Source organism: Mirounga angustirostris, unplaced genomic scaffold (assembly GCF_029215605.1).
Source record: "Mirounga angustirostris isolate CCGP_5_RB_7025 unplaced genomic scaffold, mMirAng1.0.hap1 SCAF_8, whole genome shotgun sequence".
Taxonomy (NCBI): Eukaryota; Metazoa; Chordata; class Mammalia; order Carnivora; family Phocidae; genus Mirounga; species Mirounga angustirostris.
The window spans coordinates 24,126,755-24,143,831 of record NW_026991716.1 but is presented as its reverse complement, the minus strand read 5'-3'; the positions used below and the strand labels follow the sequence as shown (position 1 = coordinate 24,143,831).

The 17,077-nt window shown below is 49.6% G+C and overlaps 1 protein-coding gene across 14 annotated transcripts in view; it reads right to left on the bottom strand.

Moving 5' to 3' along the window:
* The window catches only part of SLC22A23 (solute carrier family 22 member 23), a 178,473-nt gene that overhangs the window by 87,855 nt on the left and 73,541 nt on the right, over positions 1–17,077 (bottom strand). The window lies entirely within an intron of this gene.

The following is a 17,077-nucleotide window of genomic DNA, read 5'->3' as shown; positions in this document are numbered from 1 at the left end:
ATTAATACTGTATGATCCCACTGACATGAGTTCCCTAGAGTCACCAGATTCATGGAGACAGAGAGGGCAAGGGTGGCTGCCGGGGGCTGGGGCGAGGGAGAATGAGAGTTCGTGTCTAATGGGGGCAGAATTTCATTTTTGCAAGATGAAAAAGTTCTGGAGATGAATGGTAGTCCAACCATGTGAAGTAGTTAATGTCACTGAGTTGTACATTTTAAAATGGTTAAAATGGTAAATTTTATGTTATGTGTGTTTTACCACAATCAAAGAAAATCCTCCTCCAGACAAACAAAACCCAGAAAATGTAAAGTAGGCGTATTTGGAAACTCTGACCCCTGGGGTGTGTGCCCTACCTACCCGACCCACACAAGGATCCTCATGCTGGCCCCTCTTGTCCATCAGGACGACCAGAGAAACCCAATCTACAAGAGGCAGAAGTGATTCACAGAGCTTGCTGTGTTCCCATTCTCAGTGGTCAATTCTCCGTCCCATGTGGCTTAAAAATAGAGAATTACATTTGAAAGGTCCGCTTTTGGGCACTGGCTCAATCACAGGGGAGGCCTTTTCATCTTCGAAGGTTGACCCTGACAATCTCATTGCGCACATTGCCACGCTTCCACTTATCCCTCCTTCATTGCTCATCTGAGCCTCAGGCGCTGTCCCAGGTACTCGGGAAACAAAGAGGGCCCTGAGCTGAGCCCTCTGTGATGGGGACAGGCCAGAGGTGGGGGTGCTCCCACAGACACCACTGGGGATGTGGGCATCCTGCCTGGGCCAAGAGCTGGCCAAGGAGGGTGAGCTGAAGGGGGGGGGGGCTTCCCTGAAGGGGAGGGAAGGGTGCCATGAGCTGGGGGGAGCCCAGTGGGTCAGTAAGGGGGAGGGCAGGGTGCATGCAGCAGCAGGGGAATGTGAGGCTGGGGGGACCCCATTTCCAAGCTGCAGAAAGCACCCCATGTTTTATACTTCCATAGTTCATGTATTTTCTATTTCTATGCATTTTATGCTTGCCCCCAAGTTAAACTGTTCAAACGACTTGGGACCTGAACCAGCTGGGATTTAGATCAGGACTTCCTTCCCCCAAAGAAGCCCCATAGCTGCATCTCACAAAACATACCCTCTGCATCGCCTTTTTACCAAAATAACAACAACCACCCACAACCAAATGGCACTTACTTAAGAGGGAGGATGCTGGGTTCTCCAAGCCCTCCCTTTTTAAGAAATTTTAAGATGGTTCCTACATCATTTTTCATCTTTTTAAAAACTAGGATAAATTAAATCTGCTTTATCCCCCATCCTGTCCTTCTCTGTCATAACTTCGAGTGCCTTGGGTCCCCTCAAACGGCATCGTCATGGCCAGGTAAGGACCAGTCCATCATGGTGATGGAGGAGTCTAAAAGTTAGCAGCTGGGAGAGGTACACCAGCCAAGGTCCTGAGAGGGAGTGGGGATCCTAGTTCCATCTCCAAAATTCTGGAGTTTGGGTCTCCAGATTTATACTTTCATCCCCAGTTTCATGGAGGGTAAGGGACTGGGCTGATGCCCTAGAGAGATCTCTTTGCATCACCAATCCCTCACACTCCTTTGAAGGGGCCGGGAAGGGGCGCCTGGGTGGCTCAGTCAGTTAAGTGTCTGCCTTTGGCTCAGGTCATGATCCCGGGGTCCTGGGATCGAACCCCACATCGGATTCCCTGCTCAGCGGGGAGCCTGCTTCTCCCTCTCCCTCTGCCGCTCCCCTTGCTTGTGCTCACTCTCTGTCAAATAAATAGATAAAATCTTAAAAAAAAAGAAAGAAAGAAAGGGCCAGGAGCACCCTCTCCACAAAGCACAGGCTTGACAACAGCAAGCCCTATGTGATCCAAGAAAAATCCTCAATAGCTTTCTTTCCCAATATTCCTTCTGTTGAATTACATTCATTATCGGGGCACTAAGAAACACGAGGCCATCTCAATAGATTACAAAAGGCATCCGTGCAGTAAACATGAGCGAAGTGTGACAAATGAGCCAATTCCCATGCTTATAGTTAAGAGCATACAGACACAGTCCCTGCCCTGGGGGAGCTACAGTCAGATCCAGAAAACACTCCAAATCCAAATATTGCGCTACCTCGTGTTGCCACCACGCAGAGAGCATGGAAACAGAGAGGAAACATTTGGTTCACCTTCCTTGGAGATTCAGTTGCAGATCAGTAAATGAAAGGCTCTGCAAACCTCTATCAGGTATGTACGTGTACACACACATTATCATCTTAAAGTATACTCAAATAACATTAGTGTACATTTTTTTTAAAGATTTTATTTATTTATTCGACAGAGAGAGAGAGAGAGAGCGCACGAGAGAGGGAACACAAGCAGGGGGAGTGGGAGAGGGAGAAGCAGGCTCCCCGCCAAGCAGGTAGCCCGATGTGGGGCTCGATCCCAGGACCCTGGGATCATGACCTGAGCCAAAGGCAGACGCTTAACGACTGAGCCACCCAGGCGCCCCAACATTAGTATACATTTTAATCAGGCACTGAAACACCTACTGAGGAAACCCTTTCTTGACCCAAATAGCTGTTCAACAGGCAAGGGCCTGCTGGGGTGCTCCTAGGGTCTCTCTACGGAGCCAGGCTCTGTAGGATTAGGATTAATAACCGCACCCCCCCCCCCCCACCGCCAAAGCCCCAGACCCTTCTTTTTATTTATTTATTTTTTTTAAAAGATTATTTATTTATTTATTTATTTGAGACAGAGAGAATGAGAGAGACAGAGAGCACACGAGACGGGGGAGGGTCAGAGGGAGAAGCAGGCTCCCTGACGAGCAGGGAGCCCGACGCGGGACTCGATCCCGGGACTCCAGGATCATGACCTGAGCTGAAGGCAGTCGCTTAACCAACTGAGCCACCCAGGCGCCCCAGACCCTTCTTTTTAAAGAAGATAGTATAGGACCAGAGTTCTGGGACCAGGGGGAGAGCCCCAGTCTGTCATCCATGAACGTGGTCCTGCTCAGACTGAGCAGTGGAAAACAGCTAACCCAGATATGGTACCAGAAGCGTGCAGCCCCCCATTCACCAGGAGAGGAAATCTTAATTAAGTGTAGATGTTAAGAGGACCATCAGATCAAGATTTTTGAGGCAAGGGGAACAGGGTGGCGGGGAAAGGGGAAAGTTCTGTGGCAGCCTCTGCCATGGGCCTGCCTCTCCGCTTCTACGGGTGTGAATGAAATATTAAACAGGCTCAGCCAATTAGCAGCCTTTCAATGATGGATGCTCAGAGGCTGAGGAACTGAGTTTTGATCTGCATTCTCGCTTGATGGCTCAGCACTCAGCCGAGCACCGTTTCCTGTTCTGTTGTTAGCATTCTTTTTTTTAAGATTTTTTATTTATTTATTTGACACAGAGAGAGCGAGAGAGAGGGAGAGGGAGAGAGAGTGAAACAGAGACAGAGAGCGAGCACAAGCAGGAGGAATGGCAGGCAGGGGAGAAGCAGGCTCCCGCTGAGCAAGGAGCCCGATGTGGGGCTTGATCCCAGGACCCTGGGATGATGACCTGAGTCAAAGGAAGACGTTTAACTGACTAAGCCACCCAGGTGTCCCTGTTGTTAGCATTCTTTTTTTTTTCTCAATTTTATTTTATTATGTTATGTTAATCACCATACATTACATCATTAGTTCTAGATGAAGTGTTCCATGATTCCTTGTGTGCGTATACCACTCAGTCCTCCACGCAGAACGTGCCCTCCTCAATACCCATCACCAGGCTAACCCATCCCCCCGCCCCCTCCTCTCTAGAACCCTCAGTTTGTTTCTCAGAGTCCATCGTCTCTCATGGTTCGTCTCCCCCTCCGACTTCCCCCCCTTCATTCTTCCCCTCCTGCTATCTTCTTTTTTATAACATATAATGTATTATTTGTTTCAGAGGTACAGGTCTGTGATTGTTCAGCCCACTTCCCACCAAACTGGCAGCACGTGGTGGGATCTGTGCCCACCACGGCTTCCGGTGGTCTGTGGCCAGCCTAGGCAGCCGGATCCCTGTGCCTAAAGCAGGTGGCCTCCCCTGCCCCAAGGAAGTCTAACAGGGGCTCTTCACCGCTACCCCCAGGGCCTGTCTTGCAGCCCACCACCCAGAACTTCTGACGAGGTCAGAAAGAGGCTCTCCACACAGTGAGGCCAGGAAGTGTCCTTTTTTTTTTTTTTTGGCTGTGTTCCAATAAGACTTTATTTACAAAAACAGGTGGCAGGCCATGGTTTGCTAATCTCTGCTCCAGAGGCCGCAGTGAAAGGGATCATCTTTAGCAAACAATTGCAGGAAATAGGGTGTAGTGTGTGGTAGAAGATGTAGAGATGGGGACCAGATTCAGTGGTTACAAACTGAGGTCAGAACGCCACGTTCTTTTCCAATTGGGAAGGAGTTGTTCAATGAGCATTTATTTTGGTTCACGTTGCTGTGAACAGTGATAGTGCTGGCTGGGCCAGATCAGGAGAACCATCACTTCTGTGGTTCTTCATAGATGGGATAATGAGAACTGCAGTTTTCGCTATTTGAAATCCAACAGTTTGACCTCAGTTTTTTTTTCTTAAGATCCCCATTTTTTTGGTTTAAAAAAAAAAAGTGTGACACACTTAAGCAGTGGCATTTTTTCCTGTGACTTGGGTTCCTATTATTTCAAAGCAAACAAACAAAAAAACACAAGCAGTCGCCTCTCCCGTCCGCCAGTCAGTGTTTTCCTCCTGCAGTCCTAGCTCCTCTGTCCTCCCCGCACACAGCAGTAGGGGAGAAGCTCAGGCAGCTCGGACAGCCATGCACCATCAGGGAGGATGGCCTGTGGGGCTCCGTCCCCGGCGCCAGGCCACCCGCCCAAACAGGACACATAAGACATGGCCCACCTGGGATGCTGCAGCCTCCGCAGCCTTCCTCCTCAGGGAAAGTGGCGCCCCAGGGGGCACAGGCTGAGGAGAGGCTGGGAGGGAAGGTGGGGGCGGTAAGGGAGAAAGGGGAGGTAAGAACACGGTTCATGGACTCGGTTCCCCGTGCACTGCCCGGCCGTCCAGGGGTCACCTTGACGAGACAGGCTGCTTGCTGCCTGCCGGGGGCCCAGCGGCCACGGCTAGACTAGGACGAGGCACCCCCAGCATGGAGGGGCCTGCCTACCACTCTCCCAGGACAATGGCACTCCAGAAATGAAAATGTAGCGCTGCAGCCTGGCCCCTCCTTGCTCCAACCACAGCCACGCCCCGAGGAGAAAGAAATGGGCTTTTCCAGGGGCAGCGGTGGGAGGAGCCTGTCTCAGCCTCGGCTCAGGCTCCACTTCAGCAATTACTCCATTGCCCCCGGCCCCTCTTATCCTGGCACACTCAGGGGCACTAGCGTGACATTTCTGAGAGGACACAGGGACACGGGACAGAGCCAGGGACCGCCTGACCCCGCGAGTCATTCGCCACCGACTAGGCACAGTCAAAGTGCATGCTTCAACTTCAGGCCACAAGATTCGAGTCTGGTCTAGTTGGTGGCCCAGATGCGTGCCGACTTTACCTGGCCTGCCCGATGGGGCAGAGGAATGGCAGCATGGCCCAACATCCACGCATTTTACCAACTCACGCCTCTGACGCCCAGCTCTCCTGGGGCACTTTAATCAGTCCCTTTGGGATGAGACAAAGGTAAGGCATATACAGAGAAAAACGGCCCGCTAACCAATCTGCACACACACCTGCAATAGTATCTCACTTGAAGATGAACACCAAGCGTCTGGATGATGCCACTTGCACAGAGGTTTCTAGTTTAGAAAAGCCTTTCCGCATACATGAGCGCATCCACTCTTGCGTCACGGGGTAAGATGAAACAAGTACAATTCTCAGTTTATATTTTAAGAAACTGAGGATCAGCTCTCTGAAGTAACTTGCCCAAGAACACAGAGATAATGAAGGCTTGACTTTGGGACCAGAATCCATGTTCTCAGACTCCTAGGTTAAGATTCTTTCATACTCGGGGCGCCTGGGTGGCTCAGTTGTTAAGCGTCTGCCTTCGGCTCAGGTCATGATCCCAGGGTCCTGGGATCGAGCCCCACGTCAGGCTCCCTGCTGTGGGGAGTCTGCTTCTCCCTCTCCCACTCCCCCTGCTTGTGTTCCCTCTCTTGCTGTCTCTCTCTGTCAAATAAATAAATAAAATCTTAAAAAAAAATTCTTTCATACTCAATTCCCTTATTAAAACAAAAAACAAACAATAGTCAGGACCAGTGCCCGATGATGTCACACCTGTCCCACATGCCCTGCGCACCCTGCGGGATGAGGTCCTATAGGAAGGTCACCTAAATTCAACACAGAGGTAGGGGAGGGTGCCAGGAGGTGACCCCACTGCTGCATTTCAGGCTCAGCTCATGAAGCGCCCATGTGAAGGGGCAGCTGGAGAGGAAGAAGTTACTCCAGGCCAAGGGAGCCGCCCTGGGGAGGAGGAGACATGCCCCATACCCTTCGTGGGCCTGCTGCTCGGGCTGGGAAGCGCCGCGCAGGGAGCCGTGGATGATAACTGGGCTAAGCCTGGGACGCAGGTCCCTGAAAGGATCCCAAGCCACAGAGGGATGTGATGGGTTTGGGGTTTAGAAAGGTCACTCTGGCCGTGGAGTGAAGAGCAGATCGGAAGGAGGGCACAGCTGTTCTGAGTCGCCGGGAGCCAAGAGGGAATGAAAGGAACAAGAGAATAAGGTGCAGAGCTGCTGTGTCGCTAAGGTGGTAAAACTTCTGTGGCTCCACTGGTCCTCTATCCTGGTTTCTGGGCCAGGGAGCCATGGGCGGAGACTGCATACACCTATCCTGGCACAAAGCTTGGAGAAAGGTTAGGACTTCCCGAAATACTGGCTTCTAGATCAGCCCAATCAGTCACCAAGTATCTGTTGTGTCCCCACTGCATGCCTGGCCCTGTTGGGGTTCTGCAGATGCAGCAGTGAACGAGGTTGGCAGGAACACCCGCCCCTGGAGAGCACACATTCTCTGCTCCATAGTATTTCTGGCAAGGAATTAAACACTAAAGAACACAGATTAAACCTGTAACCATAGAAACTATCCATGATGGATTTTCCAGAATACTTCCATTAAAAAACCCCTTTGCTATTGTTACCGTAAGACAAGAGTCAAGCTGAGGTCCACAAAACTCACTTGGACCTGCTCCACAAGCAAAAGGCCCACCCAAGCTATCAGTCTTAGGAGAGTACTAAACCACAGAGGTGATGCCCAGCAGAAGCTGCCATGGACCTCGGAGCCATGGTAGGCACATTGCTCAAGCAAGCGGCCTCTGTGTCCCGCCCCGTCCTCTACTTCAAAATAAAATTACACTGAGATTTGTCAGTGTTGCAGCAATCACCTTCGATATTTCCTCTAGAAGGAAAGGGCAGGGGATGATCTCAAGTCTTAGGCAGCGAGCACACGAGCAGGGTCCTAACTGCACAAAAATGTGGCCTCAGTCACTCCATGTGCCCCAGGAACTCCTGATAAGACATCGCTGTCAGCAAACCTTCAGAGAAAGTGCACGTGGAGCTCGAGGGAAATGCTCTTTTCCACGGGGCTTCCTGCTTTCCTGGGCTTCTTGGAGGTATCAGCTGCTCCAGTCTCAAAGGCTTCAGAAATTCAAAGCACATTTCTTAAGCAGCCCGGAAATCAAACTTTCGAGGCAGGGGGAGGGTCCCTGCAGGTGCAGTTAGGTGGCTAGTCAAAGCCTCGTCCTTTGGTCATCATTGAAAGGGTCTATTTCTCTATGCCCTCACCTCAGGCATTAGCGAGCCAGGCCTGATGGGACCTGCAGGGTCATCCTCCCTCGGCCCCAGGTCCTCGCCTCAGCAGCACCTGCAGATAGCTCTATGGTCATCTCACTCCCCATGTACCACCCTCCCCCCAAAGCAGTGCAGGCCCACGGCCACCCCAGCCAGGACTGGGGGCCATCTGGGTCATGGAGAGTGAGAGGAGGAGCCGGGCATTCACGACACGGCTTAACAACCATCCTAAGGGGAAAACTTCAGGATTCGTCATGTGGAAAGCCCATCACCAGGTTCCCGTGAGGTCAAGGAGACTGAGAATGGGGACAAGGGGCAGGAAGTCACGGCAACTAGATCCCCACCCTTTTGGACAAAAGGTGTTTTCTGGTACCGGGCTTTTCAACCAAAATTTGAATCCTTGGTTCTATACGATAAAATACTTGCTAGCACCTCCATCTTGGAGACAGGCCCCCTGCTCTGGTCCTTCACATCATGCATCTTCCTCATGACCCCAGCATTTGGGACACAAGTCAGGCTCCCCTAGTTTCCTGGCCCTTGTGCTCAACCAGAGCCGTGCAGTTTTCATCCTAGGATCCACAGATGTGTTTTAGGGATAACCATGAATATTCTGTACTTTTATGTAAAACTGGATGGGCGCGTGCGTGCGTGCATGTGTGTGTGTGCGTGCATGTGCGTGTCTAAGATACGCATTTTTCCAGGGGAAGGGCCTGTAGTTTTCATCAAATTCTCAAAGGGGGTCTCTGACCCAAAAAAGATTCAGAAGACTCAAAAGTACCGCTTTAAAAGGAGCTTTCGTTTCTGTCAAATTGGCCAAATTTCAACATAAAGTGGGTCAGAGCGATTAAAAGCTGAAAAAAGTCAAAGATGGGCAATTTAATCTGTAAGATTTCAGGGAAATTAAAATAAACCCTCTGATGCTATAAGCGATGCAAAAGGATTCCAAGAGAAGGGGGAATTGCGGGCCGTGAAGGGGGAGGGGGCACAAGAATAGGAATCGGGAAAGGAGCCAGAGCAGTGGAAATAACAAAGGGACGAGAAGTTCTACGCGGGGCTCGCAGTGATTCCGGCTCTGAGATGGATGTCGTTCATAAGGTGGGCTCCCCGGCAGCTTGTTGAGGCTGCACATCGGTTCCTATTTTTACTTAAACGTACTGAAAGAAAAATGTGTATACAGCACAGAAGTCCTGGCATCCCCTCTGGGACCAACCTGCTGACAAGTCAGAACTGCTCAGAGTGATGAGCTAATTAAAATTCTCTGGTCTTTCCCAGAGATGGCTCTATTTTTAACCTAATTCTGACTGTCACTTAAAGTGTGAGGTTTACTTTTTTTTTTTTTTTTAAAGAAAATACTCTTTTTTCCTTCTTAATATTCCCATGAATAATTGAGCTTAGCTGATAATTCCTCTGGCCTCCTTCAAGCATTTCTTCACAAGACAGAGAGGGACACTCCAGGCAGAAGGGGACTAATGAAAGGCAGGTGAATCCCATGTCCCACCCTGCAGGGCCCCTTATTAAAAATACCAGGACAAAAAAAATTACGACAAGCAAGGACTATAGTCATCAGCTCCCTATAATTTTCTTCCAACCCTATGTTCAAGGCAATCTCCACCTCTCAAATGCTTTCCAAAAGTTCATGGGTAACTTATTAGAAATAACGGTGTAAACATATGTTTGGGTTCTCAATTCGAAGTGCTTTCTTTAAAGGCCCTGGCCTAGTCCACATGAGCATTTTAACACACAGACTGCTGACATGCTTCAGCCTTAAAATGTGTATGTGTTGAAACAATATTGCTTCAATATTCGAAGTGATTTTTAACATATCTTAAGCGTAACACTTTTCCTGCGAAAATTTCCCTTCCATATAGGTACAGTTCCCTACTCAAGAGAAAAAAGAAAAATAAAAACTCAGTACACTGTAATCACAATTAATATTATTGCGCATCATAATTTTCTTTCAGGAGAAAGAGGCAAATTATACGAAAAGAGATCCGATTTTGTGAGGATGACTGTTAAGGATGTATAGTGTCCCAAACCTCACTTTACAGAACACATGCTTCTATTTAAAAAAAAACAAAAACAAAAAACACCTTGGTGGGGGATTATTTTCTTCTAAACCTATTTTTCCATTGATTTTTTGGTATAAAACTGAAGGTGGTTAGCCGCATCTAGGAATGTAAAAACTCTTTTTAAATTAGGTTTCTGGGGGAGAAATGACTTAAAGGGAAATTATTTAATGAAACAATTGCAAATGCTTAAAACAAGTTTTGAAGAATCTCGAATTAGTCCTTGAGGAACTTCAAGTCTTCCCGGGGGCTTTTGCGGGGGGGGGGTCCCTGCAGACTTCCAAGGGCAGATGGCCCTAGCTCTTGGTTCTGACTTTGTAGGAAACTTTCTCCACACAGGTGGAAAGAATGGTTACCATGGCACCAGATAAACATGGCTCCCCCAAGACCCCTGAGCTCCAGAGAACGCCGTGTCCAGGTGGGCGAGGAGGGAGGGCTGAAACTGGCGGAGGTACTCGGGCATCAGCCAGCTGTGTCGGCCCAAGGCTGCTGAAGCTCCCGGGGTGCCCCGCCCCCCGCCCCGAGCGGCTCGATTTCTGCATTCAGAGGTAGTGGAGCTCCTCGCTCACTTCAGCACCCATCACCTGACTGTGGGCCCATGCGCCCGACGGCTGGCTCAAACTCCAGGTTGAGCAAGTCGCCACAATGACCTTGAGTGTGTCGATGCTTGCCTACCTTGTAAACATTTAATGAGGGGGCAACATTGATCCTGGTTTAATTTCAGTATTTTGATTGATCTCTTGAAACCAACAAGGCCTTCAAAGCCAAGACATCACAGATTCATTTTCTCCACACACCTGCCAAAGGGTCTTCTGATCGCTGAACCCCCTGCGGTCTGCACTTGGTCCTGAGGCAGCTGTGCTGTAGGCCTTCCGAGGGCAGCCAAGCAGCGAACTGATAAGTGCTCAGTTTTCTGAAAACATCTCCTACCTGAGACTTATTTACCCACCCAGCTGCTCCTGGAATGTGGCCTCGTTCTTAGGAAATCACTTTATTTATTCTCTAAGAGACACTGCAACACGAACATGAACATTTGAAAAAGTGCCTGGGAGTGCCTCTGTGACTGGTTTTCCTCTCCTTGAGCTTATGGGCATTTTATTTTGATGTTTATCTGGTGCCATGGTAACCGGCAGGACTTGAGGTTTACTTCTCAGACTGAAGACCGATTACAGAAAGTCAATTTAGCAAACACTTACTGAGTGCTTACCAAGTATGGAAGATAGAACGATGAGCACGAAACTCTTTCCTCAAAAGGACACACATCAGAATTCAAAGAGCTAGACCAGGAGTCGGCGAGTTTTCCCCTTCAAAAGCCAAATGGCAAATATTTCAGGTGTTGTGTGGCTACGTGGTTTCTGAAGCACCCCCCCCACCACTGTGGTTCAAAGGCCGCCACAGACTGTAAATGTCTGAGCAGGTCTGTGTTCTATAAAACTTTATTGAACAGACACTGAAACTTACATTTTTCATAATTCCCATGTGTCACAAAACAGGACTCTTCTTGTGATGTTTTATAACTTGTAAAAAATGTAAAAACCACTCAGAGCTCACAGACCACATTAAAAAGGCAGGTGGCCCGAGCTGGTCAGTGGGCTGTAGCTTACAGACTCTGGGTCCGCACCTGGCCAGCTCTCGGGGGGCGGGAAGAGAAGTTGCCCAGACTTCTCGAGCCTCACTTTGCTCATCTGCCAAGTGGGAATAAGAACCTTTGTCTTCTGAGTTTTAAAAATTAGACACCTGAACAGAAAAAAACAGCTGATGTCCTTCCTGGAGGGGCATCCTGTTTGATGATGACCATGACCCTGATAATGGCAATGACAACTGACGATCCTGAACGTTTGTTTCCTGCGAGGTGCTGTGTTAAGTGCTACCAACTCTTACAGTATTTCATCTAATCTATGGTGCTATCAATATTACGACGTGCCATTCCTGAATGTACCACTGAGAAAGAAAAAGCTGCCAGTTAACCTCTTGACACGGCATTGAGTGTAAGATGCGTTCTGATTTCACAAATGCTGGAGTGTGTTTTTGTGGGAGGGAGGGGGGATGCATTTTAGAACGGATAAAAACGGCATCCCTCGCCTGGGTGGCTCAGTCGTTAAGCGTCTGCCTTTGGCTCAGGTCATGGTCCCAGGGTCCTGGGATCGAGCCCCACGTCGGGCTCCCTGCTCAGCGGGAAGCCTGCTTCTCCCTCCTCCACTCCCCCTGCTTGTGTTCCCTCTCTCGCTGTGTCTCTCTCTGTCAAATAAATAAATAAAATCTTTAAAAAAAAAACAAAAAACCCCGGCATCCCTGTTAAGCCCAGAACTCTCCTGCAGGCCATGTACTACCTAGGATCTAGGTAGGTACTGTGATCGTCCCTATTGTACAGATGAGGAAACTGACAAACAGTTTCAGTCTCTGCAGGAAAAGCTAGAAGTGTCAGGGCTTTTTAACACAGGCAGGTTAACCTGGTCCAGAGTCAAAGCTCGGCCGTAAGGGCATGAACACTGGGAGGAAGGCTGAAAACACCTGGCACTTTAAGCGTGCAATCCAGGTGGAGGAGTTTGGCACAAAGGAACTTTCTTCTTGGTGAGAGGACATACGTCAGACCAGTCAACCAGGTCCCTCTGGTATTTCCTAGGAGGGTGTTAACGCAGCAAGGGGTAAGGAGAAACAGGAATTCTAAAATGCAGAATGAAAATGGCAAGGCACACTAACATCGAAGCTTGTGTAATTCCTCTGAACAGCTGTCCTGGGAATCCTGTCCAGGCATGGACGGAGCAGGGCAGAGGAGAAGGACTGGGAGAGGTGTCCTATCTTTGAGCTGTATTTTCTTGTGTGCAGGGAATGCTTGGGGGTGGAGTCCGCAGGCCAGAGAGCAGCCTGCAGCCCTGCTGCCTGGGGAATCATGCTCCCCTGGATCTCCCATCCTCACTGAACAGGGGGTGGGGGGGGCACTCAGGATGCACAGAAATTACAGAACAATTCAGGCCAAAAATCTCTTTCAAATTCGGAATTGTTTTTCCTCTCAAAATTGTAGCTCCACGTTTCTTTCTCCCCGTTATTATTTCATCACCAAATATTAATGAAGCGCTTCAAATATGCTCAAGGGGGTGAGATTTCTCTTTTTCCTGTAAAATTCCAATTAGTCAAAAGCCTACTCAACATGTAGCTTCAGTCTGAGCTGTTGTGCACAAAGGACTCAACACAGCAGACCTGAGACTGCTCTCCTTAGAAAGGTCTCCTCGCCTGGCTGGCCCTTGGCTGGCATCTGAGGACTTGGACTTCAGAAGTCCTACCAGTTTAACAGAGAAGCATGGCTCGCCGTGCTGCACTGTTTTGTACAGACAATGTGGTTTATGCTGAGCCCCTGCTTTCCTTTGGAGGGTCTGGAATCTGGTACGTGCTCAGTAGAGGGTGCCTGTGTGACCAGCCTCCAGGAAAAAGCTGGGTGCTGGGTCTCTAATGAGCTTCCCTGGTAGACAGCATTTATGACGTGTGGTCACAATTCACTGCCGGAGCAGTGAAGTGCATCCTGAGTCGACTCCACCGGCAGGGGACTCTGGAAAGCTTGAGCCCGGTTTCCTCCAGACTTTGCCTCAGCACTTTTTCCCTTTGCTGATTTCGCTCTGTACCCCTCGGCTGTAATAAATCACAGCCAAACTAGATGCTGAGTCCTGCGAGTCCCGGTGACTCACCCCCCCCCGCCCCATCCATCCCAGGGACTCTTGATACAACCGTCCTCAGCCAATTCACTTTGGCAACGGTGCTGTGCCAGGCATAGGGAGGCTACTCACTCCACTGATCCTGAAACACGAGCGCATGAGAAACCAGGGATCACATGACCTACTGTCCCATTCAGTGTTGACCAAGCACCCATCACATGCTCAGCAAGATCCTAACCTTGTGATTTCTGTCCTTGAAATCTGCAGTCAAGTGTAAGAGACAACGATGGGGAGGATGAGGGTGATGGCAGGTGGGTAGTAAGAGCTAACACTTACCTGGTGCGTGCTACATGCTGGGCACTCCCTGGGCACTTTCAGCATCAACTCCCGTAGTTCTGACAACAAGCCTGGGAGGGGGGCGCTCTTCCCTCCTCCATCCTCACAGATGAGGAAGCCGAGCACATCAAGGGGAAGTACTCCCCAGGTCACATAACTAGTTAACAGCAACACATCCTCTGGCTTCAGAATCTGAGTTCTGGACTAGCATAAACAGGCTCAATTGCATCCATGTCTTTAACAACCATAGTATTTACTACATACCACCCAGCATTAAAATGGTTTCTTTTAATAGTGTGGGGTTTTTTTTTAAGATTTTATTTATTTGTCAGAGAGAGAGAGAGAGAGAGAGAGAGAATGAGCAGGGGGAGCGGCTGGCAGAGGGAGAAGGCTCCCTGCTGAACAGGGAGCCCGATGCGGGACTCGATCCCAGGACCCTGAGATCATGATCTGAGCTGAAGGCAGATGCTTAACCCACTCAGCCACCCAGGCATCCTGCACTAAAATTATTTGTATGCGTGTTTTCATGCCTGTGCTAGACTCTAAGCTGTGTGGCAGGCTCCTGCCCGGTGCACCCCTGGGTCTTCACCATGGTGCCACACTTCACATACGGTAAGCGCTCAGGTGCACATGGATGGCAGAGAACAATCATTCGGCGTGGGAGGCCAGCACAGCCTAGAGCAGCAATGATAGGTCTCAGGGAACACTGAGGGAGATCTCAAAGGCAAGTTCTGAAGAGTCAGAGGGGAAAACAGGCAATCCCCATGGCGGTAACAATATGAGCAAAGAGGTGGACCCAGCAATGAGCAGCGCAGGGTGAGGGCACCAAGGGAAGACTGGCTGGGGTGAGGGGTGTGTTTGGGTAAAACTGAGTGAAATCCAACGATGACAACCCTGGAGTTCCAAACTGATGGGCAGCCAGTGAGGATGAGAGTGACAGTGTTTAAAGGGCCAATTGGGTAAGACTTAGCTGGGAGCAGAAGAGATGGATGGCTTGATGGGCTGGAGCCCTGGAGCAGGGTGCGGGGGTGACAGGCTTCTGGATGCTGCGATGCCCCCCTGCTCGAGGTGTGGCCAGAGCCCGAGACCGAAGATGGGGCCAGGTCTGCTGGGAAGACACGCAGGGCCCCAGACAACGCACCCTTTCTCAGCTCACGGGGGGCCCATGACCATGGCACACGTTCCTTCCCACTCTGACTCTTTACGATTCCAATAGATTCGGGTTGGAATTAGCACGCGAGCTGTGGGTTTTAAGAACCATTTCTGAAGGGAGAATGGACGGAATCTGGTAGCTAATTCCAGCAGCAGGGGTGTCAGGGGTGTCAAAGTTGGGCGCGGGCGACCGAGCGAGGGAGTCATGGCCATACTGACAGGAGTAAGGAAGTCTGGGCAGAAAATACAGACATTCTCTATTTCACACAAAAAATATGTTTATACGAACAGTCTTAAGGGCTGTAAGAAGTGAGACTTCAAGTGACAATAAGCTACAAGAAAAAAAAAAAAGGCAGAAAAAATTTAAAAGCAAGCCCCAGAGGAAATGAATTAGTTGATAGTTGCTTTATCCACCCCATTCATCATTTAACGTTTCCAGTACGCCCAGCTTCAAAACAAACCACCCCCTATCAAAATATTGCTTACACAACTGCAGTTGGATCTGATGAATTCTCACGATTCTACCTGAGCACATTCTGTGTTTGGAACTAGACTATCAGCTACTGACCCTCGGGAAGCTAACTGCTTTTCCACATGTCCTGCCCAGCGACGCAGCCAGCTAAATCATTAGCCACGATGGCCATGGCGGTGCTTTACCCCCGGGGAGCACCGTGGGCCAGTGGGCCAGTGGGCCAGTGCCGGGGATCCCAGCGTGGCAGAGAGAGGAGTGCGGGGAGGGTGGCTCAGGCCTCCCACGCAACCTCTTTCCAGCATTCGTCATTTACCGCTCTGTGTAGAGTCTGTCTCTCCGGGGAGGGGACACAGAGCCTCGGATGTGTCTATCTGCACTGCACATTCAAGGCTGGTCTTAACTATGACAGGATTAGCGATGCTGCAAAATGGCCCCCTTCCAGTTAATTATCTTGCCTTGAACACATATACTAGGTCACTACTGGCAAAGACCAATTTCTGGTTTAATGGGGCAGAAAGAAGAGATCCAGATAGAAATGTCTATCAAACTGTCTCGATCCTGATTAAAATATTCCCCTTAGGGGAAAGCACATGCCTCTTCTGTTTACTTGAATTTGCCTTTTAAGTAGTTGGTGAACTAGGAATTTTAATGGTGGAGAGAAATTCATTTGGTGCTGTGTGTATTTCAATTCCATTTCCAGCAGGCATCAGGAAGTCTTTTCTATATTTTGTCTTTGAATACTTTATAGCCAGATCTATTTCTCTGGAAAAACACACTGCATTTGGGGTAATAAAGCTTCTGCAGATTTCATTAAATAATTGTGCCAGGTAGGGCATAGCAGGAAATATAACTGCTGCCTTCGGAATACGGACGTTTATTGTACCATCAATTCAGAGTGGTACCCAGTAGCGAGAAGCCAGACCAAAGACCAGACACCCGGCCTCCTCCTCCCTCCCTCTTCCTTTCGCTGTCTGATCGGGACAATTCACGTCACCGTCGCTGTGCCCTGGCCAAGTAAGGCCAACACCAAATCATGGTGCCAAGTGAACCCCCCCACCCCCCGAGCTCTCCTCCGAAGCCACCCTTCCGGAGCCATGTTTGTGCCCCGACCAGCCCTGCCATCGTCCACAGCCCCCGTACTCTTCTCTGCAGCTGCAATCTGACGCTGTCACCAAGCTCTTCTCCCACTCTAGAACGCGCCTTCTTGTCCCTGCCACAAAATACCTCCAGCCCTCCTTCTCGCAGGATGGCTTGCTCCCAGCTCTCACTGCTCATGTCCTTCTTCCCTGCTCCTAAGTTTCCATGACTTTTAGCCACCCTGCATCAATCTTTAATTCATGCACTTATTTTTTTTATTATGTTATGTTAGTCACCATACATTACATCATTAGTTTTTGATGCAGTGTTCCGTGATTCATTGCTTGTGCATAACACCCAGTGCTCCATGCAGAACATGCACTCTTTAATCCCCGTCACCAGGCTAACCCATCCCCCCGCCCCCTCCCCTCCAGAACCCTGTAATGCATGCACTTATATTACAAATATTTTTAGTGTTTGCTGAGTATAGTGTCCGTTAAGCACAGCTCAGTGTGTTCAGGTGCAGTTCACTGTACAAACACCGTGTTGGGTCCGTTGGACAAAACCCGATGGGACACACATTTACTCTGCAGGC